Source organism: Hetaerina americana, unplaced genomic scaffold (genome assembly GCF_022747635.1).
Source record: "Hetaerina americana unplaced genomic scaffold, ioHetAmer1.1.p SCAF_8, whole genome shotgun sequence".
In the NCBI taxonomy this organism is placed as follows: domain Eukaryota; kingdom Metazoa; phylum Arthropoda; class Insecta; order Odonata; family Calopterygidae; genus Hetaerina; species Hetaerina americana.
This window is the reverse complement of record NW_027287427.1, coordinates 69,018,131-69,039,035: the sequence shown is the minus strand read 5'-3', so window position 1 is coordinate 69,039,035 and position 20,905 is coordinate 69,018,131. Positions and strand designations below refer to the sequence as shown.

Below are 20,905 nucleotides of genomic sequence, written 5' to 3'. Positions count from 1 at the left end.
CCGTGGACAGACTACGAATCATGCCCAACGTCTCCTCATCCGATATCCCCAGTCAAACACAAAATTCAACGGCGTACCGCTGTTCAATCGTTCGCTGCACTTGACGCTTGCACCGAGTCAATCGACAGGAGTCCAGACACGATCTAGCCTGAACGAACGCTCGCAGGCGATTGGCACTTAGCGCGCGTTGAAGGTGAGACCCGCCACCAACGAGCCTCCGCGGTGCGACGTACAGTCACTCCAGGGAAAATTGTTTCCGTAACTTTTTGTGAAAACTTTGTTTCTACATAAATGCATATAGGAAGATTCTAGCCGATGGAAGAATTAGCGCCATGTCAAAACGTTCGTCGGATGATGACCTGCTTTGAGCCCTGGTAAGCAGTCACACCTCAACAAATGTTATAGCTAGAGTTGGTTCTTTGGTGGTACCACAAAATGGACTTCTTCGATAAAAAGTACTCCATTTCCAAAGGGAGAGCAAAAGCAGGTGTCCTTGGGTTGCCCACTGAAAGAACCCGACGTGTCACGATCCATCGGTCTGCAGACCACCAGCCCGACACCCAGAGGTGAATTGCTAGACAGAAAAACTCTTTGAAGGGGGAGGTGGGAAGGAGATCGAGAGAGAGAAAGTGAGGATCGACAGAGATGGGGATCAAAGGGAGGGGAAACAAACCGCGAACCAAGGGGAAAAAACGAAATGGGAAAAGGAATGAGCAACGTGAGATGGCAAAAAGGAGAAAATGGCCACGGGGGAGAGGGAAGTGAAGAGGGCATTGGAGGCGATGAAGGGGTCATGGAATGTGCTAAGTGCTAGGCCAGGAAAAGATGGTGGGCTTCAGCGAGGCATTGAGGTGGCGATGGTCAGGGGAAAGGGGAGGAGGAGGCGAGGAAAGAGGCGGATGAATGACGTGACGGACTGCGGGGGAGGGAACACCTTTTTTAATTGGACACGGGATGATGAGTCGGACCGAGCGAAGAAATGCTCAACCAGAAGAGAGAAGGGAGAAAGTACACGTATCATCGGCTCAGAAGGGTGCCATGAAGAAATAGCGTGCCTGTCGAACTCAAAGAACAAGTCCATATAAATGCAATAAAAACTTCAAACGATGTCAATAGCTCGAGGCAGGTACTTTGACCGAGCAAAGTGCTCTAGCATAAAGTAGATAATCACATCATGAGGGACTACCATCATCAACTAGGAAATAACAGAATTAGACTCCTAGGCTAAGTTCGGGAGTTCGATTTAAACGAAAAACCCAAATCGTTTGCAACAATGTAAACAAGTGCAGATTGCCTTGAATGCTAGTTGTATTACATAATCACCACAAACAAAATAATAATTATTTCAAAATTATCGATGAATTGATGGAAATTATAAGAACCGATTGGCAGGGCTTCGTAAAGCCGCGTGCTCAGAGTAACAAGGTGCATGACTATGTGATAAGTACACCGTCGAGAGGAGCGGACTAAGTGCACATGTGTGTGTGTGTATGCATCTAGATCGATAGACAACTTCATGCTGGGTGTACGAAATAATTATACCTACGGAGACTAGTTTAGCATCCTGTTTTTCCTACTATTTGTTATTTCCTGTTCATTCAAAATGAATTTTCCGTGACGTGAAATATAGGATTGTTGATCCGATACCTTAACGAAATTTCAAATCGCAGGAAAGAAATAATACACCATATAAGAGGGTTACGCTTATTTGGCTTCCTCGCGAGCTTTACACGAGCATACAATCTGCAAATTAAACGCTAAAAATTAGATAATTGCAACGAATATAAGACTGATTTACTTTTTGCCTTGCTGATCAAATGTTGAGAAGCAAAAAAGGAAACCGGACATTTCACTCAGCCGTGTAACATAAAAACATATAACACTCCATACAAAGACAAATTTCAATTAACCAGAGAACCGTATTTTAACTTTTCATTGTGTCACTGAAAGGAATAATGAATTTTGTTTCAAATAATGATAGTAAAAAGATAAGCATATGAAACGGTCTTTCAATCTTAAATATTGGATTGTATCTCATTGGTTTCGTTTTCACCACTTTTTGTTGGGAGGGGGAAATTAAAATTTCAACTTCTTCGGCTGGGAATTCTTTTTTTCACTATTGGCATAACCCATGGACAATAGGCCTCCACAGTACTCCTTCGCTCATCCTCCTTTTTATCTATCTCTCGGCTCGATTGGAGGATCTACTGACCATCCATTCCGAAGAAAGTATTGATAAATATCTTTTTAAATTCTAACACTTTCAATGTCCTCTTAAAATGACGTAACGGCATTCCAAACGGAGGATATTACGCATACTTTACATGCCCAAGACTTCTTGGACTAATAGTGGTACATGTAGAGGTAAATTTGTGACTACATGTCCCTAGAATCGAAAATAGAAACTCGGCAGGGTCTTCGACAGGATTTCCCGACACTCTGTCCTCTATCTTTCCCCAATCTTTTCCTACACTTGATGTCATTAGCTACACAAATTAGTTGGTTCGAAAATCAAAAACTAAAACTTCTAATGTTAATACTTTTAAATTCAGGGAAAGTTCATATTGGAATCGATGTTTTGACATTAACTGGAAACTTTACGTGGTAACGAATTCAAATCTAAGACTATGCCTCGAAGGTTCAATCTGTCATGAGAATAAAAGAAACCCTTTGGATAATACGATAACACGATGACGTCAAAGTGCTCAAATGTCAGTGTAGGTGGATTGAAACTACGGTGCATTCTTGCATCGGCAAGCAATAAAAAAAAGAGAAAACCACAACGTCCACAGAAAACACTTCCTCTCATTAAGGTCACTCAAAACGATGGCCCGCAAGGGATCGCTATATTTTATTCGTCGTCGGCACATTACTGCCAGGTAGACCTTTAGATCATCGCCGCCAACATAAGAAAATTGACCTTTAAGAGTCTCGGATTATACAAATACCCCATAGACTGCTGGAGCTCACGCAAGGAATACGATTGCAAAATCATTAAAACAGATCCTAATCACAAGATGCCCGTGAATGGTCATCAACTGCAACAAAATATCATTTCCGAGCAACAGAAACGCAAGATCACATCGAGAATTGAAACCCTTTAACTCTATTCGCAAAAATGTTCATTTTACTGTCTCAGTCTTTTTGTTAGTCATATTTGATCGTTTTCGCATTTATAGATCAATTCGGGTTATTATTTTAGCCGAAGGGACTAGACTTCGACGAGAGAAACCACAAAATTTAAAAAAAACTAACCCCATCACATCGAGGAGTTGAACTAGATCTACACGATGTAGTACTGCCGCAATTTATGAGTCAATAAAATGTTTTATAGTCTCAACGGAAATAAAACCGTCATCAATGACGGAAGTTAAATGAGTAAATAACAATATCAAAGCTTTCTGGTTTTACATTGCGGAGGCACGATCTAGTCATTAAAACTATTGCACTTCTCTAAAGCTTGTACTGAACACCGACCGCAATTTTGGCATTTGAACTTCATTATTTCGTCATTCTACTCGGGTGTGCATGTGCGTGTGTATCCATGTATACGTGGGTGTATACATATAAAACATAAAATACATGGTTTATATATATATATATATATGTATATATATACACATGCACATACACATGTGGATATATATAAATATATACATACGAGGGTCATCCGGAAAGTAGTACCCGTTCGTGCCGCATGAAGTGCTGACGACGCGAGTAGCCGCTGGACGAGGTCAGATAGCTTCAGTGGCTTGTCTGCCTTCTCTGAGCCAAGTTGCGTGACGCTAGCATTGCCTGTGTTGTTTCTGTGATTGTTTACAATGTTTAAAAAAATTGAGAACACCGCCAGTTGTGAAGTGAGGGCAGTGATTAAATTCCTCAATGCAAGAAACGTTCGCCCATGTGATATTCATCGCCAATTAAAGGAGGTGTATGGAGACAATGTAATGGACGAGTCGTCTGTTCGGCGGTGGCGTCGCAACTTCAACATGGGGAGGGGGAACACACACGACGATGAGCGTTCGGGGAGACCGTCTGTCATTACAGACCAACTGGTGAGCTCAGTTGACGAATTCGTGAGGAACGATCGGCGCGTCACAATTGATGACATCTGTGAGCATTTTCCCAATGTTTCTCGAACAATTGTTCATGAAATTGTTAAACACCATCTGCATTATGCAAAAATTTGTGCAAGATGGGTCCCTCGCGTATCTCAATGAGCTGGCGGCGAAGGACTATGCAGCAGGAATATAGAAACTTGTCACACGTTATGACAAATGCCTTAATTTGCTTGGAGATTATGTTGAGAAGTAGTTTAAAGTATCCTCTTTCAAATAAATTTTTTTATGTTTGTTAATATTTACTTTTGTGTCTTTATTTCACGAACGGGTACTACTTTCCGGATGACCCTCGTATATTTACATTGAAAACCTATGGTAAAACAAGAGAATGGTTCAGGAAACAAATTGAGAATGGGTAACATTCATGCGAGTTTTTTCTTGGAGGTACGAAGGGGACATCATTAAAATCAGTGAAAAGTGTAATGTTTTTTCGGTGTAGTTTTGAGGGGAGGCGACCGACAGCTAAGGTCATTTGCGCCATAGGGGAAGGACAGGAAAGGATGAAGGGTGGAGAGAAACCCGGCGTCGGCATTAGCCTACTCTTTACGAAAGGCGCCAAGGGGTCCGCGGCTTAACGTCCCATCCGACGGACGGCGTACTCACTCAAAGTGCCCTCCACAAAGCACCGCAAGTAGGGATCGAGATACCTCTGAAAAATATTCAACACCGCCGGGATTTGAACCCGCGCCCTCAGGGTGGGAAGCCAGTACGTTAGCCCCCGCACCATCTCGATCCCCCTTCAAAATCGTTCGAACGCAGAAGTCGCTAACAACTAGCATGACTTTGCACGAATATTACTTTTTAGAAGATCTCTTTTTTCGGTGTAATGGTAACTATTTCAATTGACAATGCAAAACTTTAACTTTCTAAGTGTTAAAATCATTCGCCTTGACCGGGATCCCCCGATGTCCTGTCGAGTTCTTCAGCCAGTTAAGCTAACGTCCTCTTACACTTAATTTTGCGAATACGAATGAATGGTGAATGATTTGTACACTTAAAATTGTTCCATTGTAATGCGCAATAGCGAACAACTCCTTTCCAAGTTACTGTCGCGACATCTTTTGTAGTTTCTTTCAATTGAGAGTTTGACATTAACACACGAATATCAAATATCAATGGAAACAAAGGCAGAGTCACTAAAATAAGAAAAACGTAAGGGTTAATTTGAGCAAAATTCCAACATGACAAACTAATTTATTGGTGACGGAATATGTTTGAATGTACATTTAATACCCGTTTTTTATTTATTTTTTTAATTTTGAGTAAGTCCGAAAGCCTCACTTTGGTCTTTACATCGGACTTTTAACAATGATATAACAATTGACACATTTACATTCACCCAAGCCCTAGGCGGAGCCGCCTAGGCGGGAATCGAACCCACAACCTCAAGAAAAAAATATTTTGATGAGTTTCAAAATTTAAAGCATGGTAATGTTTACCCTTTCGTGAAAAACTGGATAATTTTCATTTCTCCGCACATTAGGTAAGTGAACTTCTAAAGGTAGCACCACCTATAAAACCCAGCGCCAGAGTACCTACCGGCTCACGGATTGACCTTGACCTTATGGAGGGAGAGAGAGAGAGACGCTGCTTCGCACGGGCCCTCGCAGGCATAAAAATGAGTGCACGGAAGACAATGCAGAGCTCGGGTGACATTTCCCCTCAATAGAACTTTCTTGCCTCGGTCACTGACCTCGAACATAACCTAACTGGAAACCTTCACTAGAAAAATGGACATACTCATTTTCCTACGAACGAATGAGTACTACAAGCGAATAGAGCGAAGAATTAATTGGCATAAACTCAATTCTTCATTAACCGGCGAACGATACAACTCAATAACTGTATGATCTTGCATCACCCTTAACTATCGGAACTTTCGTATTAAATAAGTTCAAAATCAGACGCGAATGCTTGGCGTACTGGATGTATCCCATAGCTGAAAATCGTCATTTGGAAGATCGCGTCAGCCGTACGTTGCCGGACAATTACACAGTACTAAACGAGCGGAATCACTTAAATCGGTCGGAGTACGAGAAAACTTCATTCATTCAAACTCCTGTACCCTCTTAACAAATTTAAGAGTCCTGAAGATGAGGATCTGGAGTATGCGACTTGAAATGAGAGGGTGAGTATTGTCAAGCCAATGAAACTACATCAAAACACATTAAATTAAATTCACACGCGTATTACCCTCAAGTCCACATCCGTCAATCAACATACAAGAGGTAACACCTTACAATATCGCTCTACTCACTACTTGACATCCATAGAGTTGATTTCGTTCGGCATAACTCGAAAATGTTTCATAATAAATAACAACTTGGCTAAATAACCATAAAAAATTAATTCACTCAAATAACATCACCTACGTTTTATCAATGCCATAAAGTCGACAAAAAGATACTCCTATGCAGCGGAACCAATGCCAACTGAGTACATTTTTTGTGGAAAATAACAAAGTCAATATAGTTATTCCGTCCGTTATTATTTTTACGTGTATATTTGGTTAAATCTACAATCACCCGATAATTCAAGCACCGATTCCACAGCGCCATATTATGGATTCATGCAAGTTTTTGGGCTTCATCATTGCATCTAAAAAACAATCATGATTTTAAAAATGAAACACATAATATAAAACGAATCTAGGCACAGAGGAGAAAATATATTCGTATATCCGAAAAAATGATCATGTGGTTATGGCCCAACCTGAAAATGAAGCTTTAATGTACTCGCAAATAGTGACCAAAACCATGAGAAAACGCTTCAACTAATTCAATCAGATACTTGCACATTTGAAAGGTAATGGCTGTGAAGCATAAAAAAACCTGCTTCCCCGTTCAATTACCGGGTATGTAAAACAAACAGCAGAAACTAACACGGTGGATCCGATCCAGTTATTCCGGGAGGGGGTCAATATACTTGTCGACCAGCTCGAAGGCCGCGGCCTCGAATCCCATCTCTTGAACGGAGGATTATTTGCCTCGGTGCAACTCGTTCAATTGAATTCTGTTTACCTCTGCACTGGGAGAACATGGCGCAAGCAAATCTATCATCGTGGAACACCCCCGATAGCGAACACATTTTCGTCCCCAGGATGTTTAAGAAGAGGATGCATGTAATCAGGATTTATGAAATCAAGATCTCTCAAATACATTTTTGGGGATAGAAGACGTCTTTATCTAGACCGGAAGGCACTTTACTCGTCCCTTCAAGGTAAAATTTTTGGCATAATGATTGCCTAGAAGAATATTTCTTATCTGATACAGAGGAGATGAGGGAGATTTCTAAAGGCGATTAAGGAGATGAGAGTGATACATTCTAATGGCGATTAAAATGCCCCGCGAAAATATGTACCTCTATGTAATTCTATACTTTTATTTCTCAGGAAAAAACACCGAACGCGCTAGGGACAAAATATAAATATTTTTTAAATTCTAAGTAACTATTATGTTATTATTGCCTTATATAACCCTTATTTTATTGTTCTTCATACTATGAGCTCGTCTCACAAACGTGGAGAAGTATTTTGCACATGGATATCGCAGTGCACATAGCTGTAATTAACACCACCATGATTTGACATTCCAAGAAACTGTGGGAGGTGCCGAGACAGTGCCTTTTAACGGAGTCATCGGCTAAATTTGCATTGCAATGCAACAAAGTTAAGGCTAAAGAACTCGGACGGACATCGAGGGATCCGGGTTCGAACACCGGTCAAGACGAATGATTTTTACACTGAGAAATTGTTGCATTGTAATTATTTGAATTATTTTGCATTTTTATTGGTTATTAACATCGTTAACATTTAAGATAAACTTAATATTGATGTTAAATGCCTCGTGTGGAATCAACCCCGTCACACAACCGGTGGCTTGCTGGGCGCCATGTAGATGTAACCGTAAAGTACCAAAAATATAGATACGAATTTTGGCGCATAATACTTCCACGGAGTAGGTAAAAAATGAATCTTTAATGCACACTTAAAACACTTACTATCTCTACGAATTCGATGATATAACATAAACATTTTAAACCAAATTTGAAAAATCAAAATAACAATTAAATACTCCGCACCAATAAAATCCACACAAAACTATTAAGGGAAACAACAAGCTCAAAGGTGGGGCACGAGGCCTCATTATTAATTCAGACGCTCGTCACGGAACTTTCAGGGCGGACACATGAGTGGAGAAAGTAGGATGATGCATCGGGGTCACACTGAGCCCGAAAGTAATAGAATGCAAAGTACCGACACTCCCCCGCCGCCGATAAGCGGAGTGGCCCCATGTCCAGCGAGTGCGCAATAACCTGTTAGTCCTCTCCCCCCACTATCCAACGGTCCTACGAATACACGAATTAATTCTCTATCAGGTACGTTAATTGCCCTAAAATTGGGCCGGCAGTAAGATGTTGAACACTGTGATATAAGGGAGAATGTTAGGCAAACGAGGGAAGGGAAGGAACAGGATAGGGATGTTGGACGGGATGACGGGAGGAAGAAAGTACTCGGAGATGAAGAGGGACCTGATATACAGTAGGATGATGGATTTTGTGTTTTGTTAGGAGTCACAAAATATTTATTTAGGAGCTGTGTCCATCCAAAAACCTACCTTAACCGGTAGATTACCTTATATATATATATATATATATATATATATATATATATATACATATATATATAGTATATATATATATATATATATATATATATATATATATATTAAAAATACACATGTGCTGATAGACAGTGTCAGGTGGCACACAAGTCCCATATAATCCCAAAAGATAATAGATAAAATCAGACTTCAAAACGCAAATCTCTTTTAACTAAACAAGCTAAACCCCATCTCATTTACATTTATCAATCAGCAAGAAAAAAAGATAAATTTTAAAAAATTAAGCTATTTCATATAATAAAATACACCACACATCAATCAAATTAGTACATATATTTCTTACATCTTTTCTTAAAAGTATACACTCTGTTAGGAAAGGGCTCGAATATTTTTGCAGGTAAGATGTTCCAATCAACAATTGTTTTGTTTAGAAAAGAAATTTTTTTTATTTGTTCTCTGTGCCCGGCATTTTACCTTCAATTTGTGATCATTTCTCCCTATAAAATTTGGGTTCCCCGCCTCTTTCCTAAGATCTGCCCAAGCTTTCTCCCCCTTCAGAATACGGAACATTCCACAAAGTCTGCTGACTTTCCTCAGACACCAGAGGCCAAGTAATTACAGAAATGATAGATACGTAAAGATCAAACTTAGTTTTACAGATCTACTGGTCTCAGAATAGGGTACTGATGTCTGATTGAAGGTTTTGGAAGAACGACCTCAAGTGGGATAACAGTATACCGGACACCGCTGGGGCGCACATGTGTGACGCTACCGAGCATCAAATTATCTACCGATGGGTAAGTTGTGGTGTCTAAATGAGGAGGATTAGTTTCAATTTTAACACGATTTTCAAAAATACCGCGGGAAAAACCGTCGTAAAAATGATTTCTGTTCGAGTATGAAGCTGTCCCTGGCAGCAAATGGTCCGCGCATTGCACTCAAAATGCCATGAGACTAGTCGACCTTTTTCTTTGCCAATGATGGACTTTCAGCGTTTCTCGCTCGTAAAAATTGGCAGACCATGATGCAGACAGAATCAAAAGCTGCTGTTTCCACGTTAACTGAGCATTTTTCGCGTCTAAAACGAGGCGCGCGTCTACCTCACGATTCATGCACAAAAAAATGAATTACCTATCGAGCAATATAAATATTACAACGCACAATTACAAGCAATACACTAGGAAGACATTGAAAGAGATTGGCAGGGAACACGAGAACTTGGGGAAGCCGCAACAAAAAATTTTCGGATCGATAGACCATGATGATGGGAGACTTCCGTCGCAACAAATTCATCGGAATCTTGTTCATCAGAATCCCATGAGCGGTTGTATCATATTTCAGATCTTTTCTTTAACGCAATAGACCTTTAAATTATGAAAATACTATTTTTGAGCGCATGTGCTTCTTCCATAAAAAGCCTACGGTGCTTGTAACTTTAACCGTTCACGTAAATTTTAACTTACACGCACATGAAAATCACTCGGAAACCAAAAAAAACTCTGGATGAAAAATATTGCAAAATAATCAGTCGTAAGATTTTAACACAAGATATTGACGAAATGATCAAAACCCCTCACCACAGCGGCAGGTAAAGCAGTAATAATTATCATTTTAAGGAAATCTGCCGCTTAGGGAAGGTTTTTCGATGGATAAAACTGCCAAATAAATATTTTGTGACTCCTAACAAAACACAAAATCCAGCAACCTACTCTACATCAGGTCCCTCTTCATCTCTGAGTACTTCCTACCTTCATCCCACCCAACATCATCCCTATCCTGTTCCTGCCCTTTCCTCGTTTGCCCTCTCATTCTCCCCTCTATTACAGACTTTAACATCCCACTGCCGATCAATACGCCCTTCACCCATTTTTCCTGCCTCCATAAGATTTCTCCCAACGAACCCCTCTCCTCGCCCACCATACCAAGTACTTCCTCATTTGTTTTCTTCTCGGTCCATTTCACCTTCTTCATTCTTCTCCGCACCCACATTTCAAAAGCCTCCAATCTACGTCTATTCTCCTGCTTCAATGACCACGTTTCCGCACCGTACATAGCTACATTCCGTATCAAAGTTTTTACGAGTCTTTTCTTAATATCCTTACTCAACGTCCCCGTCATCAACTCCTTCCTCCTTGTGAAAGCCTCTTTGCCTAGCGCAATTCTTCTCCTTACGTCCCAACTACTTTGACCGTGTTGGTCCAAAACACTTCCGAGATACGTAAACTATTGCAGTAATAATGACACAATTAAGAAGTTACACCTACTGTCCAGTAGATGGAAAAATGGTTCCTCTCCCCTCAGTAAAATTCACTACCATTACGCTATTTGAAAGAGAGCGAAGCAATTAAATTAACAAAATCCCCCTTTAGACAATATATTGGTGGATGGAGACCGACAGCCTGGGATGGAACCCAGACTATGAGAGCCCTCCATCTTTACCTATTCGGCAATATGTTTTTTGTTTTCATGAAGTTCAAAATGAGCATTCCTTACATGGCCGAATATAAATTTCATTAGATACGCTCCCGAGCATCAAATTATATACCGTTGGGTAAGTTGCGGGGTCTAAACGAGCGAGATTAGTTTCAAATTTACCGCAGGTTAAACGGCCATAAAAACCGTATAGATTCAGGCTTAAACTTTAGGAAAATTTTCATATTGGAAAGAAATGATAATTAAAAATTATGATTTCCACTATTCTATTTTTATTCACACGACACTAAGTGTTGAAACCAGGGTCGTGCGAATAAAAATACTATAGCGGCCATGAAAACGATTTTTGTTCATATAGTATATGAAGCCGTCCCTGACAGAAGGAATAATTTAGATTTGCTACTGCTTAATACCCCCGCCACACGCCCCTAAGGCACGGCGGATCACGGGAGTGTCACAATGATGCACACGCCACGCTATGTATTAATAATCTCTGGCGAGGAAGGGAATCCGACGGATGTTAAATCCCGCGCATGAAACACCGGCGAATCACATGGGGCGTTAGGGACGGGGATCGCACTGGCATAAACAATGGCAACGGTATCGCCACGACTGGAGCGTAAACTGAAAGGCCCCACGTTAAAAATAAATAACCCTCGGCGTCCGCCTCGAGGAAATGGAAGCTGTAAAAAAAAGGGAAAAATAACGAAAGAGCGAACGGAGTGGCAGCAAAAGCTCCCATGCCTCCGTCAACGGCGAAAGGACTCGGGCCGAAAAAAACGCACAAGTGTGGGTGGGCGAAGAGCTTCAAGGGCGGGGGAGGCCTTTGCGGTAGACTGCGACTTCTAGCCAACAACGGGGCCGTGGGCGAAAGAGGCAACGCCCATCCCGGACCCATGGCGCACGCGAGGCGGAGGGGGATGAACTCGCCGTAAAGTGGCTCCTTGGGACGCAGACGGTGGAGGTGAAGAGGCGGGATGAAATGTTAAAGCACGAGGCGGACGAAACGGAGAAAGGGAGAGACGAGACGTTAAGTGAATGAATAAGATATACGATATTCCCACTCTTCCTCAATGCAGATTGATGGCCATCCCGCAATAGACTTGCTGAAGCCTGACGCTCGGTGCCGATGACGTCGCCGGGGCATTCGATGGAACATGATCTAATACCGCAAGCGGTACGCTTGCTCGAAAGGATGTGGTGTGTGGTGGGCTAAAACACCCTCGTTGGCGATTTGAGTAATTTGGACGAAGTGGGAAATCGAATGTAGAAAAAAATCGGGCGAGGATGTTGAAAGAAAACTCGAGGGCTTTCAATGATCATCTGTCACAGGAAGGTGAAGTCATATCTTCTATTATTATCAGGTAATCGACCGGTTAAGGTAGGTTTTTGGATGGGCATAATTACTAATTAAATATTTTGTGACTCCTATCAAAACACAATCCAGCAACCTATTCTACATCATCCTTTTCATTTCTGAGTACTTCCTCCCTTCATCCCGTACAACATTCCTATCATATTCCTTCCCTTTCCTCGTTTGCCTGACATTCTCCCCTCTATTACAGTCTTCATCATCCCACTGCCGGTCAATACCCTCTTCATCCACTTTTCCTGCCTCGATAGGATTGCTCCCAACAACCTCTCTCTTCGCCCACCATACCAAGTACTTCCTCATTCGTTTTCTTTTCTGTCCATTTCACCTTATCCATTCTTTTCCAAACCTACATTTCAAAAGCCTCCAGTCTACGTCTATCCTCCTGCTTCAATGACCACGTTTCCGCGCCGTACAAAGCTACGCTTCATATCAAAGTTTTTACGAGTCTTTTCTTAATATCCTTACTCAACGTCCCTGTCATCAACTCCCTCCTCCTTGTGAAAGCCTCTTTCCCTAGCACAATTCTTCTCCTTACGTCCCAACTACTTTGACCGTGTTGGTCCAAAACACTACCGAGATACGTAAACTGTTCTACCTGCTTTACTTTTTGCCCTCCTATTTTAATGTTCAGCTCAGCCTTTTTCTTTCTAGAAAATCGCATAACCTTTGTTTTATTAATATTGATTCTCATCCCATTCCATCCCATATCTTCTATTTAAGGTCATATCATAAAGATACTGAAGGCTCTGAACTGATTTCCGTGAAGACATCCAGATGAATGCCACGGAAAATAACTCCCCCCTTAAGGAATGCAACCAGGATTATAGGTATACTCGTAGGTGAAGCATGTCAGGGCAGAATCTACCAGCACTATATGAAGAAAATAATGGATAATGACTGACAAGAAATGAAAATATGTAGCGTAATCAATTCATACAAACGGCACCACGTTGCATGTATGCATTTTTCTATCAATCTACCTTCAATAATGTTATTCTTTTATGAAGTTTCGCCACTTCCGTAATCGACTGACCACAGAAATTGCACAATTCAGATTGGCTCTCCATCCCTATTAAAAATGTATTTATTTCAGCCCTTCCAATTAAGCTAAAAAACGCAAACTTTTCCCCAGCACAATGGAGCCATCGCACATACATACGAAGGTAGATACACACTGTAGTATTAATTTAAACAGACTAATTTACATTTTCCTTAACTCTTTTAAGAAATTTCCTTATAAGAAAAGTCGCATTCTCTCGAAAGTAACGTCATTCGGTCAATTTTCAAGTTCTAACTAATTAGCGGTTAAATTACGGTCAAGATTACCCACATGGTTAGAATGCTCACACAGGTAACCAGAACATGCGGTACTTGACTTCAAATGCTACCAAAATAGAAATCCTCTTTAGTGTGAAATACTACCACGAAATGAAAGTTCCAAAATATATAAAGGAATAGCAGTCTCTCGGTTTTCACTGACAATAAAATGTTCTTCGGGTGAAAAATTAAACGAGATTTATTTTGGCTAATCAAGAGACCATATTATTATTAAAAACAAAGATTTTATACAATATTTAATAAGAATTGAACGCAGGTGTTTTAAAGATAAAATAAAACAGTATAAAATACCACTAATATGCCCCTATCACGACTGGGACATTTCGTCGATGTTGTAAATTCTGCCAACATATGCAAAATGTCTTAGAAGACGCTGTGGCTAAAGTGAACTTTACCGAGCACTCGGAATAAAAGGACGGAAATTGCCCGTGTTGAAATGCTTCCATAAGCACATCCTCTCTTTCGCCCAAAAGGGAAACCTCCCAAGAACGTGTGCAGAGTTTAGAGAGGAAAATGGGGCAAACACTTTCAATTCTGCTAGTGAAATGTTCCGATTGTCGCGACAGCAGATTTCTCACAGGGAGTTACATCAGAACGTTCCTCGTTCAGAAAAGCAGAACGGAAAAGTGCAGGTAAACTAAGGCGAGCGACAACAGTAGTCGATTGTCCCAGGCCGTAAGTTGCCTCATGATATTGCGCAGTCGTATTAAATGGGTAACCGACGAAGTACTTAAGTTAAATGGGCTACTTAGCACGTCACGAGAAGCATATCCTCCTCAGGATTTCCAAACCTTGATACGCATGATGAACAAACTTTAACAAAACCAAACAAATTAGAAAAAATGGATTTTGAATAATTTTGTTAATAATTCCCGTGCTGATAAAGTGAAAATGAAATGACGTACGCTCGAGTATATCCAATTATCATTTTCTCACCACATTCCTTTCCTTATTTCCGCAAAGTAAATTTATTGCGTCAACATCCGCGTTTCCTATCAAATTCCACTCACGTTACGTCTATTATAATTAGTAGTCTACCGTTTAAGTTAGGTTTTGGAAGGGCAAAGACTAAACATGGTAAATTTCTTAGCTCCGTCAAACAAGACACACTCATATTACATTGAACTGATCGGCAATACCGTATGCCGTCATTTCTGCCTCCCTCATTCCATCCAACATGCCTATCCTTTTCCCTCACCTCGACTGCCATCACAGTCTTCATCCAATATTCCATCGCCAAATAAAAGGCACTGCACCAAAATTATCTACCTCCTTTGCATATCCGTCAGCAATCAATCTCTCATCCATCCGTAGTACTTTTCTTCGTTTGATTTCCTTTCTGTCCATTTTGCCTATTATATCGTTCTCCACACACCTCTCAAAATCCTCTAATCTACGCACATCATCTTGCTCCAACGACCAAGCTTACCCACTGCACGAAACCACACTCCATATCAAAAAGTTAAGCCTGATCTTTTCTTAACATCGTAAGTCGGCGTCCATGTCATTAATTCCCTCACTGCCACCAATACGTTTATGCGACCAGCAAAAAAGTTCCAGGCTCGGTAACAGGTTCATCAAATGTAGCACTGAAACTATGCGTGTCCTTGGATTCTGAATAAGAAAATAGCTTATTAATTCTCTGGACGAGTAATGTGAAGTATTCTATACTTCCCTGTCTCAGATCGCTGCAATTATACATCAAAACGTAACAAATGTAAAAGAACACTTAACATCGATCATGAGGAACGGTCAGCGACACCCGTGACAAGCGAGACCCCTATCATACAAGGTTAGGTGTCGTTCCCGCATGGTCCTGGAAATGCCGCCGGATATCCCCTAAGTTCCCTGAGTCTCAGCAAAAAAAATCCAAATTTACTTTCACGATAACCCAAAAAAAATTGCTCGAGCTAGGCGATAGAAGAGGCCGGTCGAAAGAGAATTATCAGGGCTGCCACTAATAAAGTAATTCATTTATCCCAGACTTTTTCAGGTTGTACAGGCCAAAAAATCTGCTTTTACTTCCCTTTTCTTAAAATTCATCTTGAAACCACCATCAATGCCCTACCTCAAGTATTAACGTCTTAAATTGTCAACCTGTTATAAACAATCTTCGTATGAGGAAAATACTTTTCCAGCATTTTGTATTAATAAAATTAAGTTAACGAGAAAAAAGTTAATTTTTGTACCAAAATTTAACACGTAGTACATTTCCTTTAGTGAAACCTTGCCTATTCGGACTTCCTTTACAAAGAAACGGATGCATTTTGAAGCGTATCCTATGGAACGAGGGATAGATAAAGAACCCAAACAACTTTTCACAATGATTTGTGCCTATGTTCCCTGAATACTCCACATAACCAATGCCAAAATAAAAATACACTGATAATCCAGGTATAAATAGCAGCTCTTTACATGGCACATACCGGTTAAATACCGGCAAGAAAATGCAAACCTTCCCAAAGCAGTTGGCAATGGCTAAAAACTTTCACCGATACGACGACGTCCTGTTGGGCCCGTTTTGGTGACTGTCCTCACGCATGCCCCGAAGCGTGAAAACGGAAAGGACTCCGGAATTAAAAGGTGAAGCAGAGTGGGTCAGCGGAACGCGAAACAGATACTAAGACCCCGATGACACATCGAGACCACAATGGCATTCAGAGAGACGCGCGAAACCATCAATCCATTTCTTTTCGATCAATTCTTTTGTTCCCTCTTGGGAAGAACAAACCCAGTTGACAATTTGAATCAAACAATTCATGTGACGGGCTAATGGGGCGGAATGGAATTGATGAAATTCCTTACGATTTCTACTTCGACAGATTCCCAGGCTCTCTCACCATTTCTAAGACAATATTAAGAACGGTGTTGACAATAATACAAAGCACTAGTGCCTCTGCGGTCGGAATACATGGTAATAAAAAGCAAAATAGCAACATAAATCAATCATTATACTGCAGCATTAACAATACACAATGCAAAAAACAGCAGTACGTGGAATCATTGATTTCTTTAAATTATCAAGTTTTGAAAATATGCCACGAAAAAAGGCTGGATAAAATTTTGCTCTTTTCTAAAAGAGCAGCTCAAATATGAGTTATCTGTCTCATGCCCAACAACCCGCGTTCTATAAAAAATTTTAAAAAATCAAATTCTCCTCGACTTGAAACGACTTCCCAATAATGCAAACGTGGGCATGAATCTAAATCCCAGATGGGCTGGAAACACGCCGAATCTGCCAGCGGCCCACGAACAGACCCATCTCTGGAGTGGTGGTCAGCTGAAACAAGTCCCACACTAAGATTTTCGACCGTCCGGCGGAGAAAAACGCGAGAAAGGGGAGATGTGGAATAGTTGAAGGGTTAAGAGTAATGGGCGGACCGACCTCTCATCCACACCAGGCGGCGAGGCAGATGCGCCCTCACCCTTTCCGTGCTCTCACTTCCCCCCCTGTCCATTCCGCTTCCCATGCCGACCCCACCCTCTCCACGATCACCAATTTATATCCGTCCAACCACACGCAGAGACTGACGCAGTCCACTACTACGCTAGTTCGAATAAAAAGAAAAATGCCGAAGGGGTCTTTGCCGCCCGCTATAAAAAGATGCCGGCTTCAAAAGCCGGCCCAAGTGAGAGAGACGCGGCGAGAGGATCAGGGGAGTAGTCGAAGGGCGTCAATGACGGGGAACGAACCGGCCCATCTACGAGTACTTCCTTCGAAGTTGACGTTCAATATTCAACAAGACCCTGTGCATTTCAGTACGAGTGATCACAAGCCCCGGATGTTTAAATTACCCACAGGAACGAATGGAGAAAAAAATGGCGGTAAAATGACGCCGTAAACTGTCACTTTGTTCACACGAAAAACCAAAATGTATGCAGTTACAGACATATTACATAAGCTCACAAATATGAATCAAAATTAATGTTACCGTTGCTTGTAACGTGAAATTATCGTTATTGATGTACTTCTTTAAAAGGCAAAATATTCCTTCAGGCCGTAAAATCACCGGTGAATGCAAGTTTTTTCTGTCATTGTGAATGCAAACAAACCTTAGATCATACAAATATAAAAAAACCATAAACACATTAATCGAACCGAAGGTCGGTTTGGTAGTTGATGGTAGATTTCAGCCGGTACTAAGCCCGACGGCGCGTGAAATTCACACATCAGGGTAGGGGGGCCAGTTCCTTTCCCTGCGCCGGTCATGGTTTCCCAGGAAGGAAGGTTACCACCCGTAATATAACACAGCTTGGGTGGAGCTGATAGCGCCCAAAGAGGCTTGAGCCGGAATCGAACCCGGGCCCTCCGGTCAGTAGTACACCGCTGTACCCCTGGACTACTACGACCCACCACACAAACATATATCTTTCTTCATTATTCTGGAAGACAAAAATCATTTAAAAATTCACTAAGCCAAAAATAATACAGTAAAAAATGAAATTAAACAAGGCAATTGTGTCCAAAACAACGCTTTGTACAACCCATATTGGCAGCTTGGGCATGCAAGAAGTCTAATGCCAGTGGGAATACCATCATTACTGAACTAGAACGTAATAAGTATGAACGAAAAATGTGCAAACAAAAAATTAGCAAATAATCAGTGCTTTTCTTGCGATCGAGAAATAACTTATGAGTGAATAATAGTAAAATTCAAATTTTACGAATTATTTATAAAAGCTATGAACAATCGAAAACACGCGGGGTTCTGCCCAATCTATGACCCATGTATTTTCATGAATACATCCATTACCATTTTTTTTATTTTTACAAGAGGAAATTTCGGTCTCCCTAATGCACTCCAATCAACAGGCCGTGGAAACTTTTAGTACGAACTAACTAAGGGGTCGAGATCGTGCCTAACCAGTCTGGCTTCTGGTAGTAAAGATACGAGAGAGCGAAGAGGAAAGGGAAATGATCAAACTGAAGTCACTCACTCCCAGCTCCCCCATCACCCCATACACCTTCCTCCCTAATCCACTAAACACAAACTTCTTTTTATAACCCGTAACTCACGCGCCGAACCAATTAAAACGTCCAGATAGGGACGGGGAAAAGAGCGGGGAGAAGGAGGGTTGGAATTGAGCTGCCCCCCGTCCACTTCCGCCCCCCAGCTAAGCATCCGCGGGTTTAAATCCGGCCAAAACGCTCTGGGAATCAAACAGCAATCCAAAAGTAAGAGCCAGGTGTCAGTCATACGCCAAGGTGGACCGTATATTTTCAGTTTCCTTTCGCGTTTCACGGTCACGTGTGTATAAATAGGACGATGAAAATATTCGAGCCGTGAGTGCCGTAAGAGGAGAAGGAAGGGGCTGGTTAGCGTCACGCCATGAGAACGGAGTTCGTTTCAAATAAAAAAACAAGCACGGGGATGGATTCTCAAGTTAGAGGATGGAATGATCACTATGAAGAGCCTACTTAAATTTCCCGACTCACGGTGGATACTCAAGTATTTCACTAATACTAACCACCAGTGAAACGGTTTTTTAACTCATACTCCCCCCATACTTAGGAATCTACCTTTACGCTGAAGAAATAAAGTTAGCCCACCAAAATTTTGCAAAAATCATGCGGGATGAGAGTGTTTCAGAAATATGAATGACAAACATCACCGAGACGTTCCAATTTGGTGCTCTTAGAGTAACAGTGAAACAATATTCCACTTGGCGGTAGCAAATTCGTTTCCACCTTCAATAAATATTATGGAAATTGACATCAATATTTGTTCTCTATTATTAGGCTACCCTTTAAGGAAAGTTTTGGAAGGACACATATTAACTACCGCTATATTTATAAGTCTCGCCTAACAAGAAACAACATGAAAAACTATAAAAGAGATGTCCATCCTTATACAATTCCGTATAAGTTCTGCAGGCACTCATCCCGCCCAGCATGCCTCTTATTTTCCTTTACGATATAACAATGAGAATTTTCCTGGAAATGTCTGCCACCAGGCTGGCACAGATCGAGCCATTCACAGGATTATTTTTGACATAATATTACAACGACATATATGCTCATCAAATGCAGACGAAATTAATAATGCCATAACCATTCAAAAAAATTAGTGTCATGATTTCTGTTAAGCCTTAGAAATAAAACTCTAAGCACGCTGAATTTTTTGGGCCCTCGTGCTCCAAAACCGGTACCATACACATAATAATAATCGATAAAGGATGTTGTTTCAGATGCCGGAGCTTCATTTGCCATTTCCTCTGCCATATCTTGGTCGGCGGAGCCAAGGGGGGGATCCGCATTTCCTTGCTGGGAGACGACAAGACAGCCCCTGTTCCCAGCCCGCGCCCACGCACGTTACACTAACTTGCAGAGGGGTGTGGGGAGTGAGGGGGTGTGTATTCACGAGTTTCAACGCCCTTCCCTGGCAGGGCGGGGGGAATAAGGGAACGAAGGAAGGGAAGCGTTGGGTTGCGAGGCTTCAACTCCCACCACCGAGGGAAGATAATGCTCACTCAGATAAAACGGGAGAGTGGACGAGTAGTAGAGGGTCGGGGTTGACGGAGGCGGAAACATGAAGACTCCGTCCAATCCGCCCACACTCCCCCGCAGCCTCCTGGGAGCGGAGGGAGGGAATGGAAATCACAGGGCCGTCAGTAGGATTTGAGGATGCGGCGAGAGGATGGACCACCCCCAAACCCGAAACTAGTCTCCGATTTATTTTTAAAAGGCTGCTGGAAATTGATACGGAGATAAAAAGAACATCGCTCAAGTCGGACAACCCCCCCCCCCTCCCCTAGACTCGACTTCATGCAAGGCAGCTCCGGTGAGAAACGTGATCTTCCTTCATTTAACGCCAGACTCCCCGCCAACTCATCCAATATTTACTTGAACTCGCTCTCCGAGTGTAACCGAAAATGAACGTGCTCCGCCTTCTCGACCTGGGATCCCGTTTGTTTTTAATAGCGACACCCCAAAACCAGTCGACTAATTCCATAATACAGAAGGTACCAACTTATATATTTTCAAAAGATTGATAACTTGGTGCGAAATGCTAATT

General features: G+C 41.6%; 1 protein-coding gene across 2 annotated transcripts in view; it reads right to left on the bottom strand.

Moving 5' to 3' along the window:
* Nucleotides 1–20,905, bottom strand: part of LOC139697550 (phospholipid-transporting ATPase VD) — a 293,007-nt gene that overhangs the window by 238,428 nt on the left and 33,674 nt on the right. The window lies entirely within an intron of this gene.